Genomic DNA, 18,010 nt, shown 5'->3' with positions numbered 1-18,010 from the left:
AACTGAACTATCATACCATGGATCACTGCATCAGCTCTACTACAAAGAGGCATAGGGAACTAACCCCAGGTGTGGTGATAGCTGCACACTCTGGCCATACTATTATATGCCTTCAGGCAGATAGCCTATTACATACATATGTACCTATATATGTAGGGGAAACACAGTATAATAAGCCAAAGATGGATGGGCAGAGATGTGTGTAAGAGGGTGACCATGACAGGGAGCTATACAGGACTGTCCCACCCAGCACACATCCCAATGGCACAAAAGACATGAGGTGCACATCTCACCCACTGTACATAATAGCCACCAGTATCTGTAAGCATTACAGTGTATGTGGTGCATGTGCCTGCTGTACAACATGACTGTACAATGAAGTACACATCTACTATCAGCAGACATGTACCTAGACTATCTTCATGAAGGCATATATTAGCCTAGGCAAGTTGTGCAGCTTTCACCACCCCATTGGTTAGTCTCCTAAGCCCTAGTTCTAATAGTTAGTACCCTAAGCCCCTTTCTAGTGGGGCTGCTGAAGTGATCCCTGGCTTGAATTGTCTGTTTCCCATCCACTCAACAAGGTTCCTATTGAAGAGTGTCAGTGAGGGGCTCTGTCTGATGTACATTGGGACTCTGTTCAACAGTAAGGCAAGTCTCTGGGATGGTACTCTATCCCACCAGCATGTTGTATTCATTGTTGTAATGAGGTTCATATCCTGGAGTGTGTAGTGCAACTCAAGTTTGTTTTCCTTAGATGGAGCATGTTCAACAGTTATGTGTTGGACATGGCTCTGTATGTTAGGCAGAGTTTGCCTCTGAGTAGGCAGTATGCAACAGAGAACAGATTTACTTTTTCCAGTTGTGTTGCATAACACAACTGTTTGAGGCCAGTAATCCTCTTGGTGAGGTATCTCTGTGGTCTCTCCAGCTGCTGGATATGCCTAGTTGAGTACATCCAAAATGACGCATTGTACTCAATGATGGGTCTGATGACTTAAGAGTAGAGGGCCACCACTACCTCTTTTGATCCTGATGCAAACCCTTTGTTGATTAGGTGGGCCACATAGGATTTCCTAATCACTTTGGCAACATGGTTGTCAAAGGAAAGATGACTATTTACTTGTGTCCCCAGATCCCTTATTACCTTGTCAGTTTTTAGGGGGTAACACCTATGTGGTAGTTTGTGGGTACTTTGTTTTCCCCAAAGGGGATTACTATGCATTCTTTAACATTGAGCTTGAGGCCATGATTCTGACACCACACATCTGTCTCAGAGTCTCTTCTGGAGAATATTTGTGTCATCCAGGGTATCAATTATGGCAAACACTTTACAGTTCCCAGGAAACTTAGTCAACCACAACCCTCCTGTGTTGGCATGTACTTCTGAGAAGTATATACCAAACAGGAGGGGCCCCAGGATTGAACCCTGGGGGACACCAGTTGTTATCAGTTTAGAGTCTGACATGTATCTAGCAACTCTTAATTTATGGGATCTATCTGTGAGCCAGTTTGCAATCCATCTTGTGATGTATGGATTTATGCTCAGGTTGGTGAGTTCATCTATGATACCTGACTGGGGAATGGTGTCAAAGACCTTAGCGAGATATAGGTAGGCTGTGTGGAGCTCCTTTCATTCATCTCTAGCCTGGGTAACTGTCTCAAAGAAATCCACCCAGTTCAGGAGGCATGATCTGCATTTGACAAAGCCGAACTGGGTGTGCTCAACTGTGGGAAGGTTCCCAATGTCGTTATTGTTGACTTCCATTATGATTGGCTCCATTGCCTTGCAGATCAGACTCGTCAGGCTCATAAAGCGGGAATGCCAAAGGTCTGTTTTGGTCCCACCCCTGTGGAGTGGGAAGAATGTTGCTGTGCAACATTCTATGGGTACATATCCTGTAGAGAGGATGTAGAGAGAGAGGTATATGTATCCTTGATGAATATGGATGCATCCCTGCCCTATGTGCTATGATCCAGGTTCTGATGCCTGAAGGTATGGAATGAGTAGCATCCTGGTAGTGCTGGTGTGCTTTCTGGAGCCTTGAACTAGGTTTCTGTTACTGCACAAATATCAATATTCTCCATACTGAGAAGTGCCTGGAGTGTGTGCATTTGGAGGCTGAGACTTCTGGCAATGAGTAGCATTTAGCTGACTTTGTGGTTATTTCTGTTGGTTACGGAGGTTTAGTTTGTCCTGAGTGACCAGTGTTCCACACCTGTAGTCAACACCTCATTGGTCCGATCCAACCATAAGCTGATTACCCTAGGTATCCACATGCTGCCCCCACCCCCATTAAGGAAACCATGGTAAAAAATTTCTCCAAAGCCAACTTCATGCTTCTTAAGACAGAAGTGGTGAACTTCATGACACCCATGGAGAGGGACAATACAGTTACTACTGAATCCTACACAATTGCACTTTATAAGCACTTACATGAGTGCATGGATCGTGCTATCCCAAACAGAACCAAGACGCTATCCTCCAAAAAAATGAAGCCAATCTGGTGGTCCCCTGCCATAAACAAACTGTACAACAGAAGGAAGAAACTGCTGCAAAAGAGAGTAAAATCACATGAGAGTAGGAGCTCCCTGGTCAGCCTCAGTAAGAAGCTGCAATCCCTGATAAAATCCACCAAAGCTAGTTACAAAACCAAAACTGCGACTGATTATAAAGATAACCACAAAGCATTCTATAGCTATGTCAATAATCTCAATGGCAACACTCAGATTTGCCCTGAGTTACAGCACAATGGCACTAAATATACAGACCTAACTGATATTGCCAACATCCTGGCAGACAGGTTGAGTGCTAACTTTACCCCCTCTCACCCATTAAAGAGCCCATCTCTATACCAGAAGAATGCAAAGTTCCTGTAATCACAGCTACACAGGTAAAAACCACACTCTCCAAAGCCAGGAACACAGCATCCATGGGACCAGACAACATCACAGGCTGCGTTTTACATGAGCTATAGAACGAACTGGCACACCACCTAATACCATGGCCAATTATAGCCTCATCTCAGGCTTTGTGCCTGCTGAATGGCGCACAGCTACAGTTATCACACTCCACAAGGGGGGAGCCACCACAGTCCCCTTGAACTACGGCCCCAGTAGCCTGATGAGCCTGGTCTGCAAGGCAATGGAACGTATCATCATGGAAATTATAAACAAAGACATTGGTAATCTCCAAATCTGGACCCCACCCAGTTTGGGTTTATAAAAGGCAGATCATGTTTCCTAAACCTGATAGACTTCTTTGAAGCAGTCACCAAAGCCGTAGACAAGGGTAAGGTGGTTCACACAGCCTATCTAGATCTTGCCAAGGCTTTCAACACCATCCCCCACTCTGGAATTATAGATAAACTCACTAAACTAGGTATAACATCCCTATGTCACAAGATGGGGTGCCAACTGGCTCACTGACAGAACCTATACTGTGAAAGTAGCAGACTCCAAATGCGACTTCAGACTAGTGACAAGTGGAGTACCACAGGGTTCAGTCATGGGTCATCTCCTGTTTGGTATCTACTTCTCTGAAGTACAGGCTAACACAGAAGGCCTTTGGCTAACGAAGTTCACAGATGACTGCAAACTAGGAGCCATAATCAAAACTCCTAATGATGTGGACATAATACAAAAGAGCCTCATTGAGATAGATGCTTGGTGTCAAAGCCTTGGCCTCAAGCTCAGTGCCAAAAAGTGCATTGTCATCCCCTTTGGTAAAAACTCTGTACCCATGAACAACAACATAGGTGGTAGTATACTTAACACCAAAAGTGTGATAAGAGACCTTGGCACACAGGTGGACAATAGTCTCTCCTTTGATAATCACATTGCCACAGTAGTCAAGAAATCCTTCTATGTGGAACACTTCATCATAAAAGGTTTCTCATCCAGAAAAAAAGAGGTCATTGTTCACCTCTACTCATCACTCATTAGACCCATTATAGAGTACAATGCCCCTTTTGGTATGTACCTCACAAGACATCTACAACAACTGGAAAGGCCACAGAAATACCGCACAAAGAGGATTACCAGCCTCAAACAGATGCCCTACACAGACCGTCTCAAAAAAGTCCAGCTTTACTCCGTCACATATTGTCTACTCAGAGGTGATCTCTGCCTAACATACAAAGCTATGTCAAACCCAGAGCTGTTGGACATGCTCCACTTGAAGAAATCCCAATACCTTCGAGTTACATGCTCTAGGGACCTATACCTTGTCACCACAATAAACAGAACATGCCAGAGGGATAGATTCCTGTCCCAGAGACTTCCCATACTCCAGAATAAACTACCTATATATATCAAACAAAGCTCCTCATTAGCACTCTTCAAGAAAACTCTTGATGATTGGATGGGAAATAGGAAATTCACCCCAGGGATCACGTCTGTGCTCTTCTCAACAGTGGCACAGGAAAATAATTTCCTTGGGTGGCAAAAGCCAGGGTACTTTTTTAGGCTGGGCTTGTATAGTTCCCAGGGCCGATAGCCTTGTACCTACCTATGAACCTATGAACCTTTGAGCCTTGCCTAAAAAAGGTAATATGGGGACAGCAAGAGCCTTGGCCAGTATTCAGAAGCATAGGGGTGACAGGTGCAAACCATATCTAGTGAAGCAACGAGGCATGTCTATCATGTCATCCCAGGCAGACAGAGACTGGATACCCTTTGAATGACACCAGAAGCTCAGCCAATTGTTGAAGTTTATCATCTTTCTGTTATATTGCAGTATCATGTAGGTGAAGGTAAGATGCTACTCAAGGTCAAGGTCATACCAGCCTCGGCTACATGATCATACAGCTACTATATATCTCTTGTCATATTGTCCTGGGAGGTATGTCTCAGATAATTCACACTGACATGTACAAAGACCGCATCATATATGTACCTGTTCTGGAGTGATCTAAGTGATTGTGTTATGTTGCGGATCATAGCACCTGACAGACAACTGATTGTAACCTTCCCCTTTTCGAGCCTAATGAGTGGATCATAGCACCTGACAGACAACTGACAGTAACCTTCCCCTTTTCCAGCCTAATGAGTGGAACATATGTGTCTGACTATGGAGTCACCTATTAATAGTGTGTTGGGTATGTTGTTTTTCCTTAGGGTCTGTTGTGAGGCATACTGCTTTGGTGTATTATATGTTTTTTGGCGTGTGCTTGGAGGTACATTTTGCTTGCTTGTCTGCTTAGGAGGACACTCACTCTTTTCCAGACTAATATTTGTATTCTCTGAGTATGGTAATGTGTATTTATGTGTGTGTTTTGCTGGTGCTTATATTGTGGGTCTATGTCAGACTGTTGCTGTTGTGCTTGCATGACCCTACTCCTCTTGACTGTATTGTCCTCTATTGGGTTGACAGCGCTTAGCCACCGGTTTGACCCTGTGTGGGCCAGCATGTGGTGCATCAACCCATATATGATATGGTCATGGCCTATGCATACAATACACTCAAAATACACCTAGTATGATAAGCCTGCTGAGGTTAGCAAATGTGAAAAAAACCTTTGGGCAAACTGTCAGTGAGTAATGTCTGTATTGCACCCTGTTACTCCATATTGCTTGCTGAAGTGTAAAGAGTACTTAGTTTGGATTAAGAACCCTGCACTTGCCGACTGTGTATGTGTGTGTTTGTCTCTCTCCCTGGGGAGAGAGCAACCTTTTTGGAGACTACTCACACCCCTTAAAAGTGATATACTCATCTTTGACAAGTCTGATGATGTCACAATCCTGCAAATACACCTGTGGGAAAATGAAATCTCAGTAATTTGTATAGCATGTCGTGTAAATGTGTACTACTGTAATATCATAATGTAGTTAGGTAGTGGTTTGAATCCTATACTTACCAAGTGTGTGTCTCCCTGAGGAGGGAGAAACCTTTTTGGAGACTACTCACACCCCTTAAAAGTCATATACTCATCTTTGTCAAGTCTGATGATGTCACAATCCTGCAAATACACCTGTGGGAAGATGAAATCTCAGTAATGTGTATCGCATGTCGTGTAAATGTGTACTACTGTAATATCATAATGTAGTTAAGTAGTGGTTTGAATCCTGCACTCACCAATTATGTGTGTGTCTTCCTATGGAGGGAGCAACCTCTTTGGAGACTACTCACACCCCTTAAAAGTGATATGCTCATCTTTGTCAATTCTGATGATGTCACCATCCTACAAATATACCTGTGGTAAAATGAAATTCCAGTAATGTGCATAGCGTGTCATGTAAATGCATACTGCTATAGTATCATAATGTAGTTAAGGAGGGGGTTGAATTCTGCACATACCAACGGTGTGTGTGTCTCCCTGGAGAGGGAGCAACCTTTTTGGAGACTACCCACACCCCTTAAAAGTGATATACTCATTTTTGTCAAGTCTGATGATGTCATCATCCTACAAATACACCTGTGGGAAGGTGAAATACCAGTAATGTGTATAGCATGTCGTGTAAATGTGTACTACTATAGTGTAATAAAATAGTTAGGTAGAGGTTTGAATCCTGCACTTGCCAACTATGTGTGTCTCCATGGGGAGAAAGCAACCATTTTGGAGACTACTCACACACCTTAAAAGTAATATACTCATCTTTGTCAAGTCTGATGATGTCACCATCCTACAAATACACCTGTGGGAAGGTAAAATTGCAGTAATTTGTATAGCGCGCAATGTAAATGCATACTGCTGTAGTATCATAATGTAGTGAGGTAGGGGTTTGAATCCTGCACTTTCCAAGTGTGTGTGTGTGTGTGTCTCCCTGGGGAGAGAGCAACCTTTTTGGACTACTCATACCCCTTAAAAGTGATATACTCATCTTTGTCAAGTCTGATGATGTCACCATCCTACAAATATACCTGTGGGAAGAAGAAATCCCAGTAATGTGTATAGCGCGTTGTGTAAATGCGTACTGCTGTTGAATCACAATGTAGTTAGGTAAGGGTTTAAATCCTACACTTGCCCTCTGTGTGTGTCTCACTGGGGAGTGGGTTTTGATTTTTCTAGTGTATGACATATCACAATGACAACTGTATGTGCATAACACATGTAAGTTAGCTGTGGGGCAAAGCCATATACATACATGTGACCTCAATTATTTCATAGGTGGGTACTCTGCTTTCTCCATGAAAGCATCTGCTATCTTTGCCAGAGAGTGCTGGTGCTTCTCAGACCTTAGGTCACTTCTGTATGCTTGTGACAAGCTTAGCCACTGCAGTGATACCTGGGCTACGTCTTCTGTTTCACATCCACTCATCATGGTTTCTATTGAAGAGTGTGAGTGAGGGTTTATGCTTGAGGTATATTTGAATCCTGTTCCAAAGCAAGCAAAGTCTGGCAAAGATGACTAATCATTATAGGTGTGCAACAACCTCTGTGGATCTGCATGCAAACCCTTTATTGCTTAGGTGCTCCAGAGAGGGATTTCCAAAACCCTTTGGTAATGTGATTATCAAAGGAGAGATGATTAAACACATGGCTCTATGTATACATTAGTACCTGTTCCACATTTTGGGGGCTACTACCTATGTGGTACTCTGGGGATACTTTGTTTTCTAAAAGTGGATAACTATGCTTTCTTTGGCTTATAGCTTTACAGCATGATTTTGACACCAGGTATCTATCTCTATGATACCCTTTTGGAGGATGTGTGTGTCATCTGGAGAATAAAGTATAGCCCACAGTATGCATTTTCATCAAACGTGGGCAGACATATCCCTACTGTGTTTGCTTATACGTAAGAAAGCTATATGCCAAACAGGAGTGGTCCCAGGACTGAGTGCAGGTGAATACCACTTGTTACTGGCATAGAATTGTACATGGAGGCTGCAAATGTTACTGTGTGTCCTACATCTGTGCGTCAGCTGTCAATCCATCCTCTAACAGCCGTTTATGGTCAGTCTGTTGAGGTTATGTATAATACCAGAATGTGGGATGGGTATGCATTGCTTATGAGCTATAGCTTGGCTGTTTCGACCACCCCTCCCTCACCTATAGCCTTGTTAACCGGCTTGAAGTCTACTAGTTGTAAGAGCCATGATCTGGCCTTTAGAGAACCTAAGTGGGTATGGTGCGGTGTTTGCAGGTTCATATTGTCTCTGTTAATGAGTTCCATAATGCTGTGCTCCATAGCCTTCCTGGTTTATGGCTGCGGTGAGAGAGGACATGCAGGTGGATGGTGTGACAGTGCAAGATGCAGGGAGCAGGAAGAAATGGAAACAGGTGATCTATTGTGGTGACCCCTAATGGGAGCATCTGAAAGGAGAAGAAGAAGACATTGTAGCTCAACTCTTGTGGACTGTGAACACCATTACCGTGCGTCATTCCACAAGTATGTAACCTGTATAGAGGCTGCATCTGGACAGAGTGTTTAGGTGAGTGGTGACGTCATATCTCAGCTTGTCTATTACACAGCCAGGGACACTGTCCAGTAGCATTGCTACTGTGGTTTGGACTTTGGTAAAGAGATGTTTTAACTAGAGTGTCTGTGAATCATCAGGTTTTACATTCTTCAGGACTGGAAATGTGGCCCTTGTGTAATGACAGGGTGGTGAAATCCGCATTCAAACTGTCTGACATGAAATTGGTAATGTCAGTCAGATAAGTGTACTTTGTGACCATTTACATTAACTGTGACCCAATCTGAGATTTCCCCTCTAGATTATAAACAACACTAAAGAAAGCTTTAGTGTTGCCTTTGGAATCCTTGCCATTTTGTATTTTGAAGCTTGCCTTTGTATGTTTAATGAGGGCTTGTATTTTCCCAATGATACTGACCAGAGAGGTTATCCCTTCTTGGTATGTAACTTTTTTGGTACAACTTCACACCTTCTATTATATATTTTGTTTATGGCAGGGGTCCATGAGACTAATGCACTTTTACTGTATAAGTGAGAAGTTCTTGTGTTTGTGATAGCACGGTCCATGCAACCCTGTAGGTGAACAGTGTGCATTACTAAAGGATTGTGCAACTGGGACAGTGTTAACCTTAGTAATGCAAACCAATGACAGATAGCAACAACAGCATCACCCACAGCACAGTGTCAACCCATGTCATAAACACACATGTGTACTCAAGTTCCAAAATGTGTGTAGTACAATGCATACTGGCCAACAATAGAAACTATGGAGTATTAACACTGGCCAATACAGGGCATGTCACCCTGCCCATGTGTCCAATATGCATGTACATGCAGACAGTGCACCTCCACCATGTTCACAAAAGGACACCTGCAAACCTGTGTTGCACACACCCCACACTTGCTGTCCACTGTATAACGCATGCTGATACAACTACACATATCAGCCAAGTAGCACATGGGCAAACAAAACACAATTGGAACAAACACTGGTGTAAACAATACAACATTGCTAATTACAGCTTTAATGCATCATGAATGCTCAGCTACACCTTCAAGGATATCATTACACTTTACTGCTGACAACATGCTACACATCCAACCATTGCTATACTTTATTAAAGTCACCCTGTGCATCAGCACCATGTAAGCCTGTTCCTGCATCAATGTTACAGATGACAGGAGGTTGCACAGGTTTCATCATATGCACAGGGTGTGTTGTTGGTTTGCCAGAAGCCAACACTGAGTCATACAATTGACATGTGTGTGTGAGTGTGTGTGTGTGAGGGCCATGAGTACTGTTATGGGCCAATGTTGATGTCATGTGTGTGGGTATGTGTTTGCCCTAGGTTTATGGTTTATGCATGTGTGTCTGCATGCACACAGTTCCCCCATGTGGCTGCCATATATGGGGATTTGTGAGACAGCTACAGACTGTGCCTGGCAGGCTTTACAGATCACCATCTCTGGCCACGGATATGGAACCTGTGCCTGGCAGGGGTGCTACAGACAGTATCAGGTACTAATCCAGGTTGGGCACTATCCGAAGAGGTTGAAAAATGTCCACTGTATTCAGGTCCCTGCTGGGACTAGCCAGAGCCACATGCACATGGTCTGCTAGGACAGTCTATGAACAGTCCCCCCCCAACATTGCTGGGGCTGGTACTGGCACTACGGGAGTGGCTGTGACTTGCTGGACATCTATGGTGACTTCCAGCTGTTGATGTTGCTGGCATACATCCACATCGACATCTCAACCGTCCCGCACTGTCCTGACACATGGACATGACATTGTGGAGGACATCCAATGTCTCACCCCAATGTCTATCAATAGACTTCAGTGTAGTTACGTATGGCACCTGCTAGGTCACGGATACTGTCATTTAAAGAGATGAAATGAGCCCTCTGTGCCCTTAGCCCTAGTCTGGTGTACCGCACCATTCATGTCTGTGCCTCCATGACAGCCTGGAACATGCATGTGGTAGTAAGAGGTGTGGCACATCTGCCAGGGGCATGATGATCAGCAGTGCTCTGACAAGAACTCCTGGGCTTCTGCCTATGTGGTACCATTGCAGACATCTGGCTATGGCTGCTGTGTCCTGATACATGCTCCATAGATACCACACTGTCTTGGCCAGTGCCAACCGTACACTGTCCCTCAGCTAAGGGCAATGGTGATGATGGATGTACATGCAGTATGACTGTGTGAATGGATGGGGTGGAGACTTGTGAACTGTCAATTGGTGGCCCAACAACAGACCCTGACAAACCTGCCTGTGCCTCAACGCACCTAGCCTCATGATCACTCTCTGTCTCTGTGACATCAGGTTCCCTGCTGTACTGAACCAGCCCCACCTCACCACCTGTGAGAGGAAAACAGGGAACACACTTTAAGGCCTGAACATGACGTCAAACCACATGCACACATACACAAATGCACACATGCGCACATGCACACACGCGCACATGCGCACATGTGCACATGCACACATGCAGACATGCAAACATGCGCACATGCACATATACACACATGTGCACACATGCGCATATGCACACATGCACACACACAAAACTACACTCCTCACGAAAGCAGACACACACAACACCAGCTATCACAGAGCATACACGATAGCAGGTGATAGTGGGGTACAGTATCACAAGCAAAACAGTCATATCACTCATGTCAGCATGCAGGACATGTGTTGCTCAATAGCATGCAGTGCAAGTGTAGTCAGTCCTTGTTACTAACAGTATACATGGCTTTAATGCATGCATTTTGTTATTAGGTGATGGCCCCCCCTGGAACACAATGCATACATGGACACAACATTGCTGTGCAGGTATTCATAACCCTGTGATGTACTTTGCATCATAACTCACAGGTGTACATACCATTGATGGATGTGCATCTGTGTGTCAGATAGCTATCCAATGCTGATTACAGCCTCTGTGTCTTTAGCAAATAATTGTGGACATATTTTTAGCACATGCATGATGCGTATTCACACAACATCATCAGTGGTGCATGGATAATTGATGGAATACCATTCGGCCACATACCCAATGTACAGTACTTATGGTGAGTGTAGATCATATTGTGGACATGCCAGTCTCATCCACGACATGGCATGATAAAACACAACTGCATATTTAAACACAACACATACCCAATATGTGTCATATGACATAGCCACTCAATAGCATCACAAGACATATATGTGTCACTTGTGCAAATGGTGATTGGTATGCATACTGTTTAGAGGTGCATATGTGTGCACAAATGCATCATTTTGGTGTGTAGCAATGATAGCTATGTGTAGTACTGTGGTTACAATAACTGGATGGGGTATAGTACCATAGGCCATCATCATGAAGCATCAGGTGGCCACTCAAAGCTACAAATGTTTCACAAACCAGCACAAATCATGCTGTGCTGGAACTGCACTACCTTGGCTAAATTCACCATTTCATAACCAATTGTTACGTGAGTTTGTAAGGAGGCCAATAAGGAGCATTCCCTGACATGAATGTGTAGTGTGTTGCAGAGTGTTTAAATGCCCCCAGGATAGGCCTCTACCCCTCAGGTATTATGTGTAATGTGTGGATGAGATTTTGGACATTGGAGTGTGTCTTTACAGAGGGTTTGGGAATCCTTTATGTGTAGCATGTTAAAATGCTCTGTGTGTGACATAGATGTGTATGTTATGTGCATGTTGAGTTTCAACTGTGCCTATCCAATGGTCACTACAGTCTAGCCACATTTGTTTGAGATGGTCTGGGTATTGCATGTGTTTGAGGCAGCTAATCACATTAGTGAGATGTGCGTGCTCTTACACCAAACATGCACAGCATGCATTATGGGTAGGTGTGTTACATGTGTACATGGCCTACACCTTAACTATGACATGCACTTTTTATTTACAGTAATAAATGTAGAACACACTCACCAGCATCTGTCCACTGCCTTGATGTCACTCCAGAGGTACCTACATAGAAATGAGACAGTTTGTCAGTGGCCACAACTGTGGCATTGCTACTGTGTGTTTGCAATCTTACAGTACAACAACAGTTTACATTCACAGGGCTACAGATTATGTTCCAAATGATCAGTATTGCACAACAACAGGCTCCACATCTTTGAACGACACACTCCACATCTCACATATGCATGATCTACCAATACAGATAACAGTAGTCTACAGATATGCCATGTTACCTGCATGCTCCATGTGTGCTTGCTGGGTGGCTCCAACCTCCATCATGGTGTATGTCTGCTGCTGTTGTTGTTGGGCAGGTGCCACCAGGCTCATCAGCAGCTCTTCCACTCTGGTGAGGGGGGGGGTGGATATTAACACCACCACCCTGCTGCAAGCTTTTCTCTACACACATCAGCAGCACGCTGACGGACATGTCTGAGAATATCACTGCAGTGGTGGCGTACCTGCTCATATGTGTGGTTATGCAGGCCTACCTCATTGACCCTGCAGCCAAGATCATGCAACATTGCAGTACACTCCTGCTGGTCCTGGCTGGTTCATGAAAACATTAGATGGTAATGCTGACTCATACTGCTAGTGATGATATCATCTTCAGCACTACTGTAACTCAGGTTCCTGTGGTGGGCCATGATCCCTGGAAGACATAAATACAAAAATATGTCTGAGCAAGTCATATGGCACATTTAACATTATACAGTACAGATATCACTGAACTGCCATATATAGCAACCTATAAGCTAACCGAGAGTGAATCACTGTAACTGCCACGTATCACTGCTCACCCCACAACTGCTTGAAAGTGCCTTGCTCACTCTCTATCTAATGAACCATGTTCTGCACAGCAACAAAATAAAATCACTATATAAGACTATACAAGAATACCTGTCACACTGTATGCAACATGATGCACCACCTAGCCACAGCAGATATACATCAAGCTGATGTGTAAAGAAATATATCATCCATCACAATCAGTGTAAGGTCCAGTAAATGTATTACTATTATACCACACAACTTGTTAATGCCAAACCCGTGGCCAGAATATGTGCACAATTGGGAATATAGGTCACATACTGCTGTAGTACACTATGAATGTTGCTAGATACTCAATTATATGTATTACCACACATATTTCAAAGGACATGTTACAGACATACCCACACGAACATCAGACATAATTACAGGACACAAAGGTATGACAACTCAGATAAGCTGTCAGTGTGTACTATAAAGTACTGTGTGTCAGTACTTACACAACCTTAATCTTGAGAAATGTAATCTGTGATGAATACAGGGACCACACAAAACAGTGGATGCAAGCAAAGTGGACATACACCATACTTTGCTGTACAGGCCCAGAGCTTCAGTTAGTACTACAGTACACACAGGATTTGCATTCAACATCGGTACCAATCAATAATCATAGATGTAGTGTTTTAGCCTCCAATGACACACCCTAGTTAAAACCAAGGGACTTAATCACACTGTATGCAATATCACTTGTTCATGCTAGCAACAGAATACACAGCTTTTGCTAGGATCAAATCAAGGACCCATAATACAATAAGATAAACAGTTTCCCACTAAGCTATCCCACAGGTACATATCTTTGATGTATTCACAAACATATTGACCATCACAGTCAGTCAACAGTACAGAGAATCTATTGCAACAAGTAGATGTAGGTGTGTATGAGTATAGATATATATATATATATATATATATATATATATATATATATCTATATATATATATACACATATATATATATATATATATATATATATATATATATATATATATATATATATATATATATATATATATATATATATATATATATATATATATATATATATATATATATATATATATATATATATATATATATATACATTTATATACATATACATATATATATATATATATATATATATATATATATATATATATAGGCACATATACATTTCACCTTTCATAGTGAGAGTATCAATTATACAAAGGGCGTAAGGTGTGCAGTAATGTAATAAAATTGCACAGTCTTGGGATAAATGCATTAAAGGTGTTCACAGCCCAGGTAGCTTTAGCAGGCCTTACTGGCTTCAACACTGCAAACTGAACAAACCACCCACAGTGTTTAATCACCACATGTCATATACCAGCACTGTATGCTGTCTTGTTTGTCACACACTAAAACCTACATACAAATATGCGCATACTAACTTTCACCAAGATATATATCTCCCCCCTTCGCAAACAGTTGCAATATGTTCCCTGCTCTATGCACATATACAGATGTGAATATATATGACACATATATATTTCTCCGTATGTGTGTGGCATACACACACATGGTCCACACTGTTGTAAGTCCCTGGACCTCACAGTTGAAATGTTGGACCTTGCTGCAACACCAACAGGTGTCACATATGAACACAGACTAACATTAGGGGGGTATATATGGCAACAGATGCTAGATAAGCATACTAGACTGCCACAGCAGTTGCCAATGCTAAGCTACACTTTAATATGACTATCATGCATGTGTTGTTCTGTCACACCCAGCGCCTGTCACCTGTCCCCCCCAACAGCCATTGGCCACACTGCTATACAAAACACAGATAACATGGATCAGATCTTTGACATTTAATGCTGAGCTACACATTTCACAGGTATGTCCCACTGCCCACAGGTACACACAATATTATCCATAGCACTAGTTAAGCAGAACATCTGTGCATAAAGAAGTACTGCTGCCACATATGAATGTTTCACATTATGTAATCTACTACATGCCAGTAAATACATATGTGTCACATACCTTTCCTTTGTATAATTTGGTAATATTTATTTTTCCTTTTCTCTCTCTCTCTCTCTCTCTCTCTCTCTCTCTCTCTCTGTCTCTGTCTCTGTCTATCTCTCTCCCTGTCAGTCTCTGCAATAGAGTGATTGAGTTTGTTGGCAGAGATTGCAGCCTGCTTTTGTAGGAATTTGCACATGAGCATGTGATGGCCTCTGCACCAGTTAGTGTCCACCATTTGCTAATTGCATGCAGCCTGCTGTGTAGTAATTGCAGTAATCACTGTCATAGCAACCCAGTACTATAAATTGCTGACTCATGTAGGCGCGGCCCTTTCAGCTTTCCAAGATGGAGATCATCCTTGTTTGGTGTGGACATCATTGTTTAAGACAGAATGATGGTATAGTACTTATATCAGAAGCCAGGGGTGTAGCCAGAGATTTACATTTTGTACTCAGACTTAATGTTGCTGCTTCAAGTACCCGCTTGTCAGTGTAGAAATGTACTCACCCCTCAAAATGCTTCCCCAGGATACATGGAAAGATGTACTTTCTTTTCAACTGTTACAATTAACTGCCATACAAAGCTAGTTATAAAGATGTATTCCTTTGGCACAAGAATTGTTTGTGAACTGCTATACTGTGAATATTCAGTTACTCAGTTCTAAACAGTTTGTACTTTTTTAGTGGTTACATTAGCATGAGCTGCTCGGAAAAACTGGACACATTTCAGTACTGTGAGTATGCTTACCTACATCCTTGGTAGACCCTGAACACACAGGTATATTCTACATTTGGGTAGGGTTGCAGAAGTACAGAGAGCGTAAGTAGTATTGTGTGGATTTTATCTTGCTGGACTTACAGGGTTGCTGTGTACATGTTAGTTTATCAAGCATGTAGCCTATCTGCGTAACTCCCAACTGTGGACCTATCCACATGATAACCAGAGAATAGCCTGTTATTCTTTGTCTGTGCACTACACAGGTCTTTTCAGCAATAGAGCAATGGCATTCTTACAGTTGGTTGCTACCAGTACATGGCTACATCAATTTGTATTTCAGTGTTTTATTCCTACATAAGGGTATGCTTCCAAAACTCCTTCCAAAGCTATTTGCACAGTGTGTAACAGCAGAAAGGCTAATATGCCTCTGTGTTTCTGCCTCTGCCAGACCTCTCAACCAATCAGGTACATATTTGAACAGAATCAGGGAAAGGTCAAGAAAAAGTCAGGGACAATCAGGGACACCTTTAAAATATTAGTGCCATTAAGTTGAAACATTGAGAGAGTCAGAGCATATTAATTAATACACCTTTTCTAAAGTAAAAGAAGTGTCTAACTCTTAATTATTGTCATTATTCATTAAGTGTAATTCACCACATTTCTGCCCAAAGTCAGTAGTTTTAAGAGGGATTCAGAGGGACAGAGCTAAAATTTGGGTCAAAATCAGGTACATCCATGAAAATTAGGGACAGTTGAGAGGTATGGCCTCTGCCCTAAACAGATATGCCAGTGTTTGTCCTGCTGTGATACTGTGTGGGGTTGTAAAGTGATGGTGTAACATCATTTCCTGCTAGAATGGCTGCTTCTCTTATCACAGTCATGTAATGTAATCCCACAACAGCTGTTGGTCAACATCTACAGAACAAGTTGTGTGTTATGGTATTCCTAATTTTCCTTTACATTCAGTCATTCTGATGCATGATATAATTATTTAAGTACCAACTTGATGTATATCTACCGTGGCTTAGTGGTACTTCATGTTGTGTAGTGTATGCAAGGTCCAGGGTTCGAGACTTACAGAGGTGTTTTATTTTGTTCCTGAGCAGAACAAGGGCCCACACATACAGAGTGACTAAAGCACTTTTAAGCAGTTGTAAGCGGGTTTGTGCGGGTTTGCGCATTGCTGCACATTACTTAGCCAAGCGCAAACAAGCGCAAACCCACGCAAATCCACTAACTACTGCTTAATAGTGCTTACTCCTGCTCACTGCTGTGCTAATTTCTTTGAAAGAAAAGAAAAATGGGGAGATAGGAAAGTGGTGAAAAAGGGGCACAAATAGGGAAAGACAGTATGGAAAATAGCTTGGGATGTGCAGGACGGGAGTAGGGAAGATCCATAGCTGCCCATTTCTTCAACAGCAACAGCTGTGCATATGCAATAAATTTGGAGGTAGATATGAACCCTTCAACCTCTGAGAGAGGGGTGAGGACAACAAAGTATGTTGTAATGCCAACTAAATAACATTTCATGTGTCCAGTGGACATGTGTGAAAAATGGGCAGCTATATATGGGGCATAATTTTTATTTTGGGAGCAGATTGTCCTTTTTTTCAGGTGAGAGTAGAATGTGGGGTAGGGGAAGTAGGTATATTTGGGGAGGTAGGTTGGGGAGGTAAAGAGACAAGACAAACAAAACGCATACAGAGGCGGTATATAACACATGTGGTGGGTGAACACCTTTGACAGGGAGGGATGTTTGGAAATCGCAAGCTCATGAGCCCCCAGATGGAAACAGTGGGACTGAGGTTCCCACCCATGGGCAGTCACCACTGCACCTTCACGGCCCAGAAGGTGGCTGTGCTGGGAGCTGTGTTGGAGGGGCAGGGTGACCCATGAGTTCCGCAACTTGGGCCTCAAGCTGGCATAGAGGTTATGCAACAGAACGTTCAATCTCTCTATGCACCACAGCCCGGACCTTACGAAGGGTGATAAGTGCCTCTCCACCCATGCTTGGGCAGGGGGCTGAGCCCCATCCCCTGCAGTGCTTCCACCTGAAGGTGGCACAGGGCCAACGGAGGAGGAGGTCCCATGCTGAGCACCTGATCTGCTGGTGCCAGGTGCCATGGCCAG

This window comes from Protopterus annectens, chromosome 3.part0 (assembly GCF_019279795.1).
Source record: "Protopterus annectens isolate FY-2018-M chromosome 3.part0, PAN1.0, whole genome shotgun sequence".
NCBI classification, from domain to species: domain Eukaryota; kingdom Metazoa; phylum Chordata; order Ceratodontiformes; family Protopteridae; genus Protopterus; species Protopterus annectens.
The sequence above is the reverse complement of the archived record's forward strand: the minus strand, read 5'-3'. Positions refer to the sequence as shown.